This window comes from Hesperophylax consimilis, chromosome 23 (assembly GCF_061612785.1).
Source record: "Hesperophylax consimilis isolate HC1 chromosome 23, BYU_Hcon_1.0, whole genome shotgun sequence".
Classification (NCBI taxonomy): Eukaryota; Metazoa; Arthropoda; class Insecta; order Trichoptera; family Limnephilidae; genus Hesperophylax; species Hesperophylax consimilis.
Window position 1 is genome coordinate 11,703,826 of NC_142858.1, and position 18,086 is coordinate 11,721,911.

The 18,086-nt window shown below is 31.7% G+C and overlaps 1 protein-coding gene across 1 annotated transcript in view; it reads left to right on the forward strand.

Annotated features, from left to right (window-relative positions):
• Positions 1–18,086, forward strand: part of LOC149412325 (uncharacterized) — a 542,116-nt gene that overhangs the window by 455,498 nt on the left and 68,532 nt on the right. The window lies entirely within an intron of this gene.

Here is an 18,086-nt window from a genome sequence, read left to right on the forward strand (position 1 = left end):
ATTTGGCAAAACTTTACTTGGATAATAGCATCTTGCAGTACCTTAGCTAATGCGGAAAAACGTATCATAATCTTGACGATAGATGGCAGTGAGCGTTACATTTCGTTTGTTATTAGTCGATGATGTTTGAAATATTTATAATAATTGCAAAACTGCGGCGCGATGTATGCCAATTATTTACGAAACGTTGTTTTAGCAAAAAATATTCACAATGGCAACCACGGAAATGAATTGAAAATAACGCCATGAATCAACAAAATACGTGAAAAATTAAATTTCGGTTAGCAGAAAAAATATTAGAGTTAATAAAGCCGTAATAGTACGAAAGAATGTGAAGTATTAATATTATTTATTGGTTTCTCGAATAACAAGAGTATCTTCATGTCAAATGTTTGTTAAAATATTTATATTGAGGGATCAGTAGGATTTGTAGGTCTAATTAGAAGTTTTCCCGAGCCGAACCCTCTGAAATGAAAATATCTGGATTCCGTGAATTATTTCCCATTTGATCTCTGGTGATTTGATGTGTTGTATTTGAATTATTTTCCCATTTGATCTCTGGTGATTTGATGTGTTGTATTTGAATTATTTTCCCATTTGATCTCTGGTGATTTGATGTGTTGTATTTGAATTATTTTCCCATTTGATCTCTGGTGATTTGATGTGTTGTATTTGAATTATTTTCCCATTTGATCTCTGGTGATTTGATGTGTTGTATTTGAATTATTTTCCCATTTGATCTCTGGTGATTTGATGTGTTGTATTTGAATTATTTTCCCATTTGATCTCTTGTGATTTGATGTGTTGTATTTGAATTATTTTGTATTTATTATGCTTATATAATGCACTTGCATTGTGTGGATTGACTAGATGATCATTTGTGGAAAAGTGTGTGGAAGGGTTTAGTTTTTCCTGTGGAGAAGATTTAACCCGGACATAAAGTCGGAAGTTTTAAAAATAAATTGTTATACACCTAACGACATTAAGACGAACATTAGTATTTTCTTAAACGGAAATAGTTTATTATTGTTTAAAACGGAAATCTTTAAAACATACTGTCCACAGCCGAGTGGATAAATGCGTAGAATTCCTAACCGGGCATTGAAAATTCAAACCACTGTTAGTTAAGTCTTCCATTGAACAAAATGTATGATTATACCATTGCTCAAAATTGGATAGATTTCGTATCGTTTTCCGAAAAACTCCCTTTCTTCCTACCCCCAGATCTGGAGACTTCCTTCCATACAACATCACTGCGAGACAATGCTTGACGACAACTGATCACTCATCTCATAATAACATTTTGTAACTTGTATCCATGCTTCTATCTAAGAGAGCTGTGAGCGGAACATTCGCTGAAAGAAGTAGATGTTAAATTGAAGACACAATATCGACAACAATATCACGAATACGCATTCCGGTTTAATATTCTACTGAACAAATTGTTCCTTCCGATGTGGTGGTAAAGGCAAGATCGTCGTCCGCGATAGAGTCCGCTATTATTGTGATTGTGTATCCACGATTTCGACTGTTAGTAAAATTCTGGATGGCAATCGAAAACAAACATTGCAAGTTTCGCACTCTTAGTAGGTATCCATCGTGTGAGATCTTTGTGAGATGTTATGACCGAACCAAGTTTCGTATTGTGATTAGCCATGTCGGAAATGTTGTTTGTTGTTTGGCGTTCGGCAGCACTTATTAACCTTTCCCGTACCGTGTTAAAAACACCTTCGTCATGCCGTCCTGTAACAAAGAGTTACTCTATGATTTTTTTAAATTATTACGTTTTTTTTTATAAATACTTAATTTGTAGTAAATAGTTTTTAGTGTGCTTGCATTAATTTATTGATAAAAAATCGATTTTTCGCATTAAGCCTGAAATATTCAAAAATAATCATTCATTGGATAGTAAAATATAATTCGCAATTCGATGTTCGTGCCACTGGATCCGCCGTCGTGCACCGCACAAGCCACATGTGTTTGTGGAATGCTGCATTGGGGAGATGACGGAGTCGGAGGGTGGATACAGCTTTACACCATATACAGAACGTCAAAAGTACATTGTGATTTGAAAAAGAATAAAACTAAAGTTTTTTATGTTCAAGCTTTTTGTAACTATTGCAGCATTACTGCAATCAGATAATAATTGTAACTAAGTAGATGAATTTATTTTGTAACATTAATTATGTAAAATAAGAAGATATACACAATACTATACAATAACAATATAATAATTGGAAAATTTGTTGGCCGCCGTTTTTGTGAAAAATTCATTGCGAATTCCTAGTTACTATCTAATTTTATTATTTACAAACAGTTTCAGAAAACATACTAATTATTTACAAAAAGATACAGAAAAACATACTCACCTGGGTGGTCACTTCAAATAAACACACTTTAATTAAAAACTTTGCGACCTTTCAGGCAGGGGACACTACAGTAAAAACACATTGATTTTACATTTGCTATTTTACTGACCATTTCTATTACTACTAAAAAGATTAAACAATCTTACATTAAAGCAGCACTCAAAAGACGAAAAAAAAATTTGTGATATTAATAATAGTACTTGTTACATATATTTCTAATTTTTTTTAGAAAGACAAACATTCCCGGATTACGAATAGCCTAAAAATATTTTTTTTAAATCTCCTACTACCGCCACAGTAAGCGGAAAGTATTGCTTGTGTTGTGATGGAGTACTTAGCCAGCCGAGGAATCGAACGTGCGACGCCTGGGTGGGACCCGAACGCGATGCCAACTCAGCTACTGACTGGATTTATTATAGAAATTATTCGAGGAAAAAGTTTACAAAGCGAAATTAAAAGATTGCAGGAACATAAAGACAAAGATACACGTTAGGGTTTTTTTTGTTGATTGAGTGATCGCAACACCCATCGTAATTTATTATATCTTTCATTAATAAGCTAAAAATCTGTATCTTGTGATAATTACTTGTAATGATGAAACATTGTTCCTAGGATAGTTACAGAAATCATAAATAGTTCCATGAATGAAAACAAGGGTTTTATTTTTGCTTGAAGGACATTCTTACAATATTTACAAACAAGGTTGCAATTATTTTGGTTGAAGTATTGTCTTGGATAACTACCTAACCAACCATCACGCCGTTATCCGCAGGGGTACGCAGAGAGGAAGGACCGCGACACATCCGTATGGTGACATGCACTGCTTGCAATTTGAAGGAAACATGAGGAAAGGGATTAAACAAATGACACTAGTTTACGATTAGATGGTTGGACGGCCGAACAGTTCTTCGACTCTTTTGAGATGAAAACGTCAACTTAACCTTTTTTTATGTGGTAAGATAATGAATATTGTTTTTTCTTCTCTGTGTTTAGAGAAATAAAATTAATTTTAAAATTTGATTTAGAAAGATACTACACATATAATAATATGTCAACTTATATAATACATGTACAGTTGTCTGTACAGATAGGCATCAATTTTTAACGTTTTGAGTGACACCTCTTTTTCTCATAAATGATTAAAAGGAGATTGATATATGGAACGTCCCTGACCGGGGCCCGCACCCCAAGATTAGAACTCTAGGCCGGAGTCTCTCGGGCCGAGACGGCAGTCCGGCCCTGACTGAAACGACGCGTTACGTCTGTATTTGGCTCTAAACTTGTCACATTTATTATTAAAAAATAAACCCGTAAAATAGAACTTTACTTAACTTTTATAAGTCTATTCATATAATAAAGAAATAGCAATTTTATTTCTTGGTTTGACTGAGGATTAAACCTTTTTCTCAAGGGTCCAACCGTTCCAACAACAGAGCCAAATCCCAATTGGGTAGGACCGAAATTTATTGCGTATATTAACTGCTGTAATCTCTTATAATTTAAGAGAAATGCATTTATGTCCGCGTGTGTGTTCGCGATCACCAAAAAAAGTTGATAAAGAATGTATTTTAGTAAGTTTTAATTTTCACTTCAAAGATTAAGATTACATTTCTTTCGTGTATTCTTTCAATAAAACTTAATTGAAGTTCAAATAGACGTATTTTAAAACAAATAGTTTTAGCTCAAGCTTTAAAAGTAGATTTTTTTTGATTTCGGGGAGCAGGGCGCAATTTGTCTAAAAGGCGGTGGAGGGGGGGGATTTTAATTGTGAAGGGGACCATAGGTATACTAAGTTTGGTGCCACTTTTGAAAACATACGAAAATATTCTTCAGCATTTGGAAAGGTCAAATAAAAAAAACTTTATTTTAAATGTGTCGATTACCTATATAGATATAAAAATACGATAATATATATGATTTTAGGAAAAGCGCCGCAGGTGATTTTTTTTATGGTATCCCCAATTGAGGTAGGTATGTGATGTGGAACATGAAGTAGTGCAATCACAAACACACGGTGCTGAAAAAATGTATTTAATTATTAGTCTCAATGGCAAAGTTTGTACATGATGTAGGCATACAGCAAAAAAAAACTATATTTTTCACTGTCCTCCTCTCTAGGGTTTCCTGTTCTGAGGCGGCCTGTAGTTTTTTAAACTTTTGTATTTGGTTTACACCGTCTTATGTTATAATAATGTTTGTGTGTTGATTATCTCTTTGTTCTCTCAGCCATGTTTTTACTTTTATTTTAAATATATTCATTTCCGTTTTTTTTTGTTTGATTTAGTAGAGCTTTGTATAATGTTGTAGAATAGAATTTAATATTTCTCTGTCCAAAAGAATGAAAAGAAAACTGGGAGAAACCTGTAAATTTTGCCTTGTTGCTCAATAAGCTAGGGTTTATTTGGATTTCTACTGTTCACAGAGTCAGTTTCCCAACAATATTTTAGTTTTGTTTTAAACCTTTAAAAATATCGACTTCACCAGCTTGTAGTCGATTGGATAAAGTGTCGGATTTCCACCCAGGCGTCGCGAGTTCAATCCACTGGCTAAGTCCTCAATCATTGAACAAGCAACATTTTCAAACAAAAAACAACTTTTATTTCCAAGTTCTCTGTCCTTTTATAACTATTAACAAATGACTCCCTTTTCATGACTCAAGGATCATGATTCTGAAATAAATGTCTTTTGTATCGAATATAAAACTTCATTAAAAACACAACAGTTATTTCCCACCGGTATTTCCCCAAATAGATTAAAATATTTTAATGCTCACCCCTTTACTTTATTTTACTAAAATTATATTGAATCGGAACTTAGGTACCTACGTTGTGGGTAAAACAAAATGTATCTAGAAATGGCTGCTATCTTTGTAGACTACTAAAGGTGTAAAAAAGTTAGGGACATTCAAATAATTTAAATCATAGAAATACCTTGCCAACTCAACACAGTGACTATTCAATACACTTTTAAAAAGTGATATAAAGTCATTAATATCGATGAAAAAAATTTTTTTACCTAACCTAACCTACTTGACCCAGTTAATAAAGTTTTTTTTTCATCACTTTCCATGAATTTTTAAAGATGTGATGAATTATCATTTTGATGATTTATCAGGTCACCATAATTACCATATGTTCCATACATTCCTCCTCTCAAAGACGAAATAATTGCTTGACATTCAACATCTGTACCTTCATACGCGGTAACATATTTTTTAAAATCTTTCCACCTGTAGGTACATTAAGTGGTCTTTCACAATTTTTGTTTTCTAAATGAAATACAGGGTTCTCAATAGTTACGTACGAATGAATTCTAAAAATAATTGGATAATTGGTATTGCGCCATTTTATTGAATCACAATCTACCTAACTAACCATCCTGCATTTCGGACGTTCCGCAAACAATTCGGTATTGGTAAAAACTCCTCGCTTCATTCACATTCATGCATTGCAATTTTAATTATTATAAAAAAAATTCGTTATTCTTGCATATTAGGGTGGGCCTACACAGGGCGTCGGTTTTTATCGTTTTTTTTCGGGGTCTCAAAAGTTAGTATGAAAATGATTTTAATTTTTTCTGATTCATATTTTAACCCTACACCAAGATGAGGGACATTTAAAATGTGAACTATTTTTACTTTCAAATTTCTGCAGTTTCATTACTTGAGTGTAACCAACAATGGAATCCTATTTAAGTTTGAGTTCTAATCGCCAACGCCAGTTGCTATCAATACACAATTGCAATGTTCCTTAGAACAGGCAATCTGCAAAGCTAGGAACTAATATTGAGTGATAAGATATAATAACACTTGTGTTTAATACTGAAACACTTTTATGGTTATTCCAACAACCGTTTACTACCATAATTGCATTTCCTTAAGGTATCATTTTCGAAATAAGATGCAAGAAGAATTGAAAAATAGAAGGCTAAAAGCAAGTGTCTTTTGTTATTATCGAAGTTATTTTCGTCGTTGCATGTTGTTGTACATTTGTCGCCACGTCGTAGTAATTATCGGAAAACAGTATTAATTATTAACCCCAATCATCATACATTCAATAAATACTGTATATTATCGAGAGTAATCAAAAAACCGTCCATGTTGTGAAACAATAAATATTGGTGATACAAAAACCGTTTGTGTGATGAAACAAAACTAGATGTACCTACATCTATAAACTATAGCGCCCATAGATCATTCAAAACAAATATCAGAACTTCCAATTGAAGCAACAACATTCATAAGGTAAAGAAAGACCTCCTTTCCTACTCCTATTTTTCCTTGTGGTAAACACAATTGTTACAAAAAGTTACAGTCCATTCGTCGAGTACCAATCGATTCAGTACTCAATAACTTGTACACATTTAATTAATATAAAATTAAACACATTTCAATAAAATAAAACACACACACGTGTACATGATATTTAAGTTACTTCTTTGGATTTCAAAATTAGAATTATTTATATGAAACTACTTCTTTATAAAGCCTCATATTCATCAGGGCTGGACTTGGACTGGAAACTAGAATAACTTATGATATTGCATAAACCATATATTTCGTTAAAACTTTGCTAAGAAATCATAATAATTACTGATGTAGTTTTATTTGTTTTGTTAGTTTGTTTGTTTTTGTGCAATCTGTCATTGCATTATTCAGGTGTAGCTAATTTGTAGCTAGATAATTACTATTATCTTCGTTCATTTCTACTGTTTCAATTCGTATTAAGTACTTTGGACTGTGTTATTATTAGATAATGGTCTATAAAAAAAAACTTAATGAATAGTTCTGATGTTGGGTCGAAAAGACAAAATATCACTAATACAATTTAGTTACACCTATGTGCTGGCTTGGGAGGATGTGATAATGTGTTTAAATGAAGTTTGGTGGGTAAATAATTTCTGAGCTTGTAGTCGGACAAAAATAAAAACTTTTGCTATTGGTATAGGATCAAAAGCAGAATAGAATATTTTCACGGTTATCAGTGTTTGAGTGGGTCTCTTTAAAGACCTCCAACATCCCGCTTTGGATCCAATCTTCACTCTTGTGTCACATGGCACATCAAACTAGTCTGACTCCACCGACTTCTTCTTTGCATCCATATTATGTTGCTCTGTTGCTGAAGGTTGGACAACATCAACGATAAACGTCGTTATCAGCAAGACAAGAATAATTATTTTAAGTAAAAAATATATATTTTTATCTCAAAACTCATGTGGACCTATCTTATACATTACTTGTCTTGGAGGAATTATTTCCTTGTCCAATATCTATTGTTCTATACCAACTATTTTGAGAATCTTAGAAGGCTTCGTCTTTCCTATCTTATATGCGTACACCCCCTGTAAGAAATATTAGCTAGAACCTCTTAGGGTTTTTTTTTAATATTTACTTAGTCATTATTAGCCAAATGGCTAGAACCTTGCTATAACTAGAACCTGAACGCCTTTTCTCCTATAAGACTAATATCTACAACTGTGTCCAATCAAGGATCTAATCCTATTTTAGACCCTTGAGTGGACCCAAGTATATTCTAGACTGTAAAAGAAAGAGAATTGTACTTCTAGAAATAACAAAAATATTATTTGCAACATCTCATTTATCAATGTGATGTAAATCTATCTCAAAAACACACATTAAATTAAAAACGTTAAAAACGTAAATTTAAAAAAATACAGAAACAAAATAATATCTCTACCATATTAATACACTTTCGCGAACATACCAAATACCAAAAAGGGATACCAAAAGAGATACCAAAAAGTATATCACAAATGCAGCTTACTTATACAATCCCCTAAACTCGACATAGTAAAACGACTACAAACATACCGGAAAATCTAACGAACATGCCAAATATAACCTAAAATATCTTAATCGTTGAAACACTAATACACTGGAAACGTAAATAAAGTACACGTGTACCAGTGAGCTATATTACCAAAACATAAGCCAACGGTTCTCAAACAGTCAATCGCGGTGCATAGTTGAGTCGATTATATTAATTACGATTGTGAAGTTTGAAAAAATATTTATAGTTCCACATTTTTAATTTACTACAATATATGGAATATTCATTTACGACAGACGGAAAACGATCTACAAAAATTACGTAATCTAATCTATTAATTGTGTGTTCAAAAAATATGTAATGTCATTTTTTAATCGTGTGTTCAAAAATATGTAATGTAATCTATTAATTGTGTGTTCAAAAAATATACAATGTAATTACATATTTGAATGAATATTAAATATTAATATAATGTATTAAAAATATGTAATATAATTACATACTTGAATAAATATGTAACATCAATATAATGTGTTCAAAACATATAATATGTAATCTTTTAATTGTGTGTTCCAAAAATATGAAATTTCATCTTTTAATCGTGTGTTCAAAAAATGTGTAATGTATATGTAACATATTTGAATAGATATGAAATCATCAATATAATCTGTTCAAAAATTATGTAATGTAATCTATTAATTGTGTGTTCTAAAAATATGCATTGTAATCTATTAATTGTGTGTTCAGAAATACGAAAAGTAATCTATTAATTTTGTGAGAAATATGTAATGTCATCTTTTAATCGTGTGTTCAAAAAATATGTAATGTAATCTTTAAATTGTGTGTTCAAAAAATATTTTATGTAATTACATATTTGAATAAATATGAAATATCAATATAATGTGTTCAAAAAATATGTAATGTAATATATTAATTGTGTGTTCTAAAAATATGGAATGACTTCTATTAATGGTGTGTTCAAAAAATATATAGGTAATGTAATCTACTAATTGTGTTTTGAAAATATATGTAATGTAATTACATATTTGAATAAATATGTAATATCAATATAATTTGTTCAAAAAATATGTAATTTAATCTAATAATGGTGTGTTCAAAAAATATGTCATGTTATCTATTAATTGTGTATTCAAAAAATATGTAATGTAATCTATTAATTGTGTGTTCAAAAAATATGTAATTTAATTGATTAATTGTGTTTCAAAAAATATATAATGTAATCTATTAATTGCGGGTTCATATATATATAATTTTGTGGTGGTCTATCCTCTCTCTAGTTAGTTACACCGTTTTCAAATAACCAATAATGGTAAGTGTGTCAAACGCACAGAACGAATTTTATACTAAACTACATAAATAAAAGGCAATGTTCGTACGTCTGCCCTATAGACTATAGGCTCAAAAACTACTGGAGATGAAGATACGGAGACAAATTAAATTAAAACCAAAAAGTCTCCCTCAACAAGTCTCTTCCGATCCTGCCCGTCACGCAGTAAGTGGGCAGATACATCCGCTGCCAAGACCTAGACAAATCTCACCCCCATGAATCTGGCCACCCCTGCTAAGTCACCAAACGTAGCGAACCACTTGGGGTAACCTATGGCAGAGGCAACAAGGTAGATTTCGTGATACAACATGAAGAGAATGGTAAAAATGTCGGGGACGCCAGCGTAAGATGTAATTTGTGGTAAAACGAGTAATGAGAATTTATGACGTGGAAGTAAATGGTAGGAGAAATCGGGGACAACCGAGGAAGATATGGCATAACCAAGTGTATCAAATACTAATGCGAGATAAAATGATACAGGTTTAAAGATAATGTATGAGATGAAAGTGAATGGCTGAAGAGGTCGAGAACGAAATGATAAACGAAAAAGGGGTGCAACACAGACATAGGAATTAATAGACGAGAAGATAATGGCGAGGGGTAAAATCAACTGTTGAAGAACGAAGGGAGTGAAGCTGACTGTGATTCGTCAATAAATCAATCTGACAGTAAATAGGCATCTCGCATTATAATATCACCATTTACTTCTTAAAAGTAAAATCTGCTTTGGAATGAATAGACATTTTTACATGGGAGCGCAAATTACTCGCCACGTTATGGACAAATTTGCGAAGTCCAAATTCGGCAAAAAAATTCGGTTCATTTTCAGAGTCGAATATTTCGTTTAAGTATTTAGTTAAGACACTTTTATAAATGTTCATAATTTACTTCCCAGCAACCAACCAGCTTTGTGTTTCGCGTCCAGACGTTTCTCGATGTGATAGTAACAACTGATTCATATTATACGATGTGAATATGCTTAAAATAAAGTAAAATAATGCTTATATATGGAATGTAATTCGACAATTGGGTTTATTCTCTTTTTCACATCTATTTTTACAAGTTTTCATAGTACAAGTCAACATTTTGCCGTGTTATTTCGTAAAATGAACCGATGATGCCTCGACCATAGTTCGCACAAGAATGATGACGTCACGTTTTCAAATTTCACTTGAGGCCATACGCGAGCACAGCCGGCTCCAATGGAACCGGTATGGGGAGTGGGGATAATACGCTTTTAATCACTTAGGGCAGGTCTACTAATATTCATATGTCTATGGGGTGCAAGGAGAATGGTAGCGGAAGTTGGAGACGCTCGAGAAAGACATGACACGACCAAGTGCATCGAATACTTTAGTAAATTAAATTTTTAATTCTTCCCAATAATAATATTTCCACCTTAAAAATACACCCAGTTTTCACAATTTCAAAACTTTTCTCTAAACCATCAACAACCCGAGAACGCCAGATATGCGTCAGCTGGTAATCAGCTAACGGTTTTTAAATTCAATCTATGAATGCTATTTTAAATTGTTTAAATAATATTTCTTCGAATATACTCTGTTCTTTCTTTTGTGTGAATACTGCGCAACTTCTCCCGACTGGAACTAGTGCAACTAAAGTATTCAAATGTGGTATGTTGTGAGGCTAAAAAAAGTGGAAAGGGGAAGGGTATGAGGGAGAGGAAGATCGAAAAGTGTTTGGCTATTTTTCTTTTAATTTTTACGGCGGTCTTTTAACAGGGCTATACTGAAAGTATACTTACTACACTTTGCAAATGTATTTAGTTTAGTTTCTCTAAACAAAATAGTGTTACTGCTGGCAGTAAGTAACCAATCACATTAGAATGTGATTGGTTTTTATAACAATAATCACAAGTCACAACAAAATAAAAATCTTATTAGATACCATTTTCTATAATTTTCATCGCCAGTCAACTTACCGAAAGACCGACATTTTTTTTGAAGTTCTTATTCTAGATAAAAAAAACACATTTTCACTTATTTAACTAGAAATAACTAATACATTACACAAAAATACATTAAATAACGATATTATTCACTTTCATTGTTTTGTTGATTGAGCATAAAAGTGAACAATTTTTTTTTTTAAATGTACCTATACTTTTTTCATTTTTGATTCTGTTTACAAAGCAATTATATATTCTGCTCCCCTCGTAACTAGTGGATTGCTTGCCATAATGAGTATATATGGCGTTTAAATGTATGTTATCGTGTTACCGTGTAAAGTGTGTGTGTACTTGGGACGTTTTAATGAGTTCTGTATTTGAATATATGAGTTTATTATTTATTTTGTATATAAGGAGACATGTATTTTTTTCATATAATTTTCTTAATGTTAATAGTTTTGTTTCCATATATATATATATTTTTTTTTATAGTGAATACCTCACAAGAGTCCCAACTGCTCCCGTCTGGAGCCAGTGAGACTATGGCATCCCCAATTGGGGGATGTTGTGAGGCTGAAGGTAAGTGGGGAAGGGAAAGAGGAAGGTGGGGAAGTACCTGGCTATTCAGATCTAGTCACTAAACACGGCTAAAGCCATTTGGAGCAACGTTACGATTCTGAATGGTGGTCTTACACCAGGGCGATACTGGTAGTATCTTCCACTCTGGAACGTGTCGCAAATATACTATATATTATTTTAATTAATTAATTGTGAAATAACACAAATCAATCAAATAAAATTTATTTGCGCACGCCGGGTTCGAACCCGCGACCTTCGGAATGGCAGTCCAATGCGAAAATATATAATATATAATTTGACTGTGGATGTTCTAGGTTTGAAGTGAAATAGCTGATTACTTTTTTATGACATTAACAAAAGTTTTTTTTAAATTTCCACTTCACCAGCGATAAATACAACCCTCGGCTAAATTGAATTATTGCTATTCATAATATTGAGATGATTACTTTTATGATATGTTTTTTTTATGCTGCTTGCTTTTTAGCTGACGTGCATTCGGCGTTGCTAGGTTTATGAATGATTCGGAGTAAAGTTTTGATGTTGTGAATTCTGGTGTAGGTACCTGTATGTTTTGTGGGTATGGCTTTGAGTTGAAAATAATATGGTTGTTAAGGCGACACAATACTCTAGTAACGAAAGTTCACTCGAGGCTCACATTTTAATTAATTTCATATTTAAAAATTATGTGAAATGTTTTTCAATTATGAAATTAGCGATAAGTACCATATTTTATTTTTCTAGGCGCTGAATTGGTTACTTCTTAAGGGATTCCTCTAAAAACATTTGAGGTTTTAGTAATACGTTCATCATAAATAATTAAATTAAACTCTACGGAAAAATCACTTTTCTATGCCTGCTAGGTCAAATTCGACTGTAGGCCCAGCCGCGCACCAAATATTATTTTACACGACTTTGTCACTTACATCGTTAAGATTCTCACTGTATTTTATTTATTTATTTTACGCCTATTAAGGCTTTTACATACATAGGTATAACAATATTTACGAAATTATATTCGTAAATAGTGCAGGAAATGACTGTTTAAAACACATATATATAAATAAAAAATATTTTTGAATTACAGCATGTAGATACAAAATATAAAAATAAAAAATCCAAAATATTTTTTTTCTTTCAGTCTACAAAATACTGTAATACTGTCAATTTAAATAGCTTTAACAAAATATTCCCCTACTTGATGAAAAAAACTTCAATAAGGTATGCTTATATATTGAAAATGATGTCCGTCGCATAGACGTGTAATATTGGGACGTTGATATAGAATTGCTACAATAATATGGTAGGTACTGTCTTGTAACTGACCTGTTTGGAGTATTTTTTTTTTTTTTTATAGTGAATACCTCACAAGAGTCCCAACTGCTCCCGTCTGGAGCCAGTGAGACTATGGCATCCCCAATTGGGGGATGTTGTGAGGCTGAAGGTAAGTGGGGAAGGGAAAGAGGAAGGTGGGGAAGTACCTGGCTATTCAGATCTAGTCACTAAACACGGCTAAAGCCATTTGGAGCAACGTTTCAATTCTGAATGGTGGTCTTACACCAGGGCGATACTGGTAGTATCTTCCACTCTGGAACGTGCCGCAAATATACTATATATTATTTTAATTAATTAATTGTGAAATAACACAAATTAATCAAATAAAATTTATTTGCGCACGCCGGGTTCGAACCCGCGACCTTCGGAATGGCAGTCCAATGCGTTACCACTGGATAATGCCGGCCGTCAAAAGTATGAAAAGAGATTAGGTACATATAATAAACCATGGGTATCAAACATTGAATTAATGATTTTATACAAACAGGTTAAATCGGAAATGATTCTACGATCAAATAATTTTATAAAATTTAATGAAAAAACTACGCTATCGTAATTTAGGCATTCTCTAGGAATGCCCATTTTAAAATATACATATCTTAAAAAATTATTTTGGATTATTTCAATCGCATGTGAATGAACCCATTGATGTATTATACTAGATTAGCCCTGTCTAGTTAAATTCATTTTAAAAATGACACAACATAGCGTACGTCACAAATATGGAGATGAACTTAATAACCCTACTCTGTTTAAACTTCTTGTACAAGCGTTCAAACTCGTAAGCGAAACCAAAGAACAGCGTTCATTTTGTTACCGAGGTGTTGTTGTAATTTGAATACAAAGCCGTCACCAATCCATTTTTTTTGCTACACCAGGTCTGAATCAGGTAAAGGACTAATAAATAACACAAAATGATTTTTATTTTCACATTTTAAGTTTTAGATTCTGTACACTACATATTGAACCAAAACGGGAAACGTACACATATTTACTATTGAGTAGAAGTTTTATGAATTTACAAAATTATTTAAATAAAATAGTAAATAATTATCAAAGAAAGCGTTTACTTAGTGGCTTGACACTTTAATCAAATGAAAAGTTATTTTGTTTTTAAGGCGATGCCATACGTAGTAATGCAAAATCATGTGTTTTTTTTGAGGCAATTATATATGTTGCTTCCCTCGTAACCAATGGATTGCTTGCCATAATGAGTATATATGGTGTTTAAATGTATTTTATCGTGTTGCCGTGTAAAGTGTGTGTGTACTTGGGACGTTTTAATGAGTTCTGTATTTGTATGTATGAGTTTATTATTTATTTTGTAAATAAGGAGACATGTATTATATTCATATAATTTTTTTAATTTTAATAGTTTTGTTTCAATATATAATTTTTGTGTTGATGTTCTATGTTTGAAGTGAAATAGCTTTTTGATTACTTTGTTTTGTGTTACCTGTAGTTCGTTTATATATGTTTCACATGTATTTCCCCAGATTTCAACCAAGTAGTTTAAATGTGAGTGTACGAGGCTATAATATAGACCTTTTTTAATTTTATTTGGTAACAGATATGATATTCGGCTGAATACGCTAATTAAGGGGGTGATTTTATCTTTAATATCTTGAATATGCTGTTTAAAAGTTAGGTGTTTATCAATGCACAGCCCAAGATATTTCTCCTGTATCAGGATTTGCAGGTTGTTATTTTCAATTTTTAAGGGTACATGAGGTGGAATTATTTTACGAGTTGAGCTTAAAATCATGTATCCTGTTTTTTTTAACATTCATTGTTAATATATTTGATTGGAGCCAACTGTTAATTTTGTCTAAGTCACTCTGTGTATTTTCTAGAAAGATGTTTAAATCTTTACCCCAGTAGAAAATTGCAGTATCATCTGCATATAAAAAAATATCACCGTTTAAATCTAATTGGGAGATATCATTTATATAAATTTGGAACAGAAGTGGTCCTAGTATGGATCCTTGCGGAACTCCGTAGTTTATTGGTAGGTGGTTGCTATTTTGATTATTGATGCTAACGAATTGCTTTCTGTTGCTAAGATATGATTTGAATAGATTAAGAGCAGGACCAACTACACCAATTTTCTCGAGTTTCTTGAGAAGTATTGTTTATTGTTTATTGTGGTATTTTAAGTAGGTACATAGTTATCTATGTCCTAATACAATCCTTATATACATATAATTATGGTAACACATTTAAAATGAATCAATCACATATTTTCTTAATTTAATTTTAAATGTTTTTATGTTTTTTTCTGATTTTATTTCTTCTGGTAGCTCTCCAAATATCTTCAACGCTCCGTACATCAATGACTTTTGACTCTGTGTTTTTTCCTGAAGGGGAGTCTCAATTCATTTCTTTTCCTTGTCTCATGTGTGTGTTTGTTCTGCAATTTATCAATTTTTCTCAGGAATTCACTAGACGTATGGCCATTGATTATCTTGTAGATTAAAAATATGGTATTAAAGTAAATAATTTGTTTAAATGACAAGATATTTAACTCCTTCAACATGCTCTTAATTTTTGTGTATCTATTTTTCTTCAATATGGTTCTCATTGCTCTATTTTGTAGAATTGTCATTTGTTTCATTAAACCGTCGTTGGATAAGAATAGAATGCTGCTACAGTAATTTATGTAAGGTACAATAATTGCGTTGTACACATTTTTACTGGAAACTGTGTTAAGGAATCTTCTTATTCTTCCCAACAGTGAGATTTTTTTGGCAATCTTTTTAATAATTTGTTTTGTATTTTGAGCAAAAGTTAATTTGGAGTCAATTATTACCCCCAAATATTTCATTTCAAATACTTCTTTCAATATATCACCGTCTATCAATATGTCTTTTTTTGTTTGCGTTACTCGTTTTCCAATGTTCATGAATTTTGTTTTGTTTACATTCAATTTAAGTTTATTTTTCTTCAGCCATATTGATATATTAAGTAGGTCTTCATTTAGATGGTTCATTATGAGTTCATAATCTTCTCCTGTTATATAAATCAGTGCGTCGTCTGCAAATAATCTTATTTTACAATGTTTCAATACTTTCACCATATCATTAATGTACATTATAAAAAGAATAGGTCCGAGAACCGACCCTTGTGGTACTCCCAATGTAATCTTTACTGGTTCGGATATTGTCTCACCCACTTTTGTGGTTTGATATCTATTACTTAAATAATCCTTGAACCATTTCAATGCCTTTCCTTTTATTCCATTTTTAGATAGTTTTTTAATAATTATATCTCTATCTATCGTTTCAAAAGCTCTCTGAAAGTCCAGGAAAACCGCTATCACATATTTATTTTTATCTGAGTCTTGTTTCCAGTCCTCCAGAACTAGATTGAGAGCCATTTCACAAGATTGGTTATTTCTAAATCCACACTGTTCTTCACATAATATATTCCATTTTTCTATAAAATCAAAAAGTTGTTTTTCTATTATATGTTCAAGTATTTGTTCATACTTAGGGAGCGTGTTCACTGGTCTATATTCTTCACATTTTTTTGTATTTTTTATTTTCGGTATTGGGATGACTCTTGATATTTTCCATGATTGAGGGAACTTTCCTAAGGTGATAGATTCATTTATAAAATTTAGTAAGTAATTCTCAATGATTGGTAATGATTGAATTATTAATTGTATTGTTATTCCATCAAGACTGGGTTTTGATTTCATTTGTTTCAGAATTACTTTTAATTCCTCCTTTGTTATTTTTTTAATTTCCAATTCTATATTTCTTTCTTCAATTTCATCATGAACATTATAAACAATTTCGGAATACTCTCGTTAATATTTTCAATACTTTTTATAAAATAATTGTTGAATTTATTGGCTATATTTAACCCATCTGTTCCAGGGGGGAATATTATGTCTTCATATGCAATACTGTTATTTTCATTTTTCAGTAACGATTTTATTGTTTTCCACATTTTCTTCTGATCTCCCCTTTCTTCCTCTATTTTAATTCTGTAGTATTTATTTTTTACACTTTTTAATTGAGTGGTATACCTGTTTCTATAGATTTTGAAGTTTTCCCAGTTGTCCGAGCTCCTCGTTATTTTTGCTATTTTATACAATCTGTCTCTTTCCTTTTGCATGCTTCTAAGTTTATTGTTGTACCATTTATTTTTTGATTGGTTCTTAGTTTGTTTTTCTGGTACAATTTTATCAATTGAATATTTTATATTTTTTATGAGTGTTTCTACCTTCATATCAAAATCTAATTCCATTATTCCATTCCAATTTTGTGCTCTGAGTTGTAATCTAAGTTCTTCTTCGTCATATTTTGCATAGTTCCTGTAAACTTTGATTTTTATAAAATGTTTTTCCGTATTTCTATTTTGCTCTATAATTTGAATTATGGAGTGATCTGTGATTCTGGGTGAATCTAAAAGATTTACCTGTAGTTCAAATACATTTGTTATCACCAGATCAATTAATGTACTTGATGTCAGAGTCACTCTAGTGGGATCTTTTACCAGTTGTTTCATCCCATTGAACTCAATGATATTTTTAAGTTTTTTTGTATAAGTGTCTGCATTTTTATTCATGTTTATATTGAAATCTCCTACTATAATATTCGGTTGTCTTTCTTTGATGTTCTCTGAACACCATTTTTCGAAGTACGTTAAGAAATCCTTCATACTCGAATTAGGTGAACGGTATACAATACAGTAGACCCCTTTTTTTAAGCCACTTTTTACTTTTATCGCCAACATCCACGCTGTTTTATCAT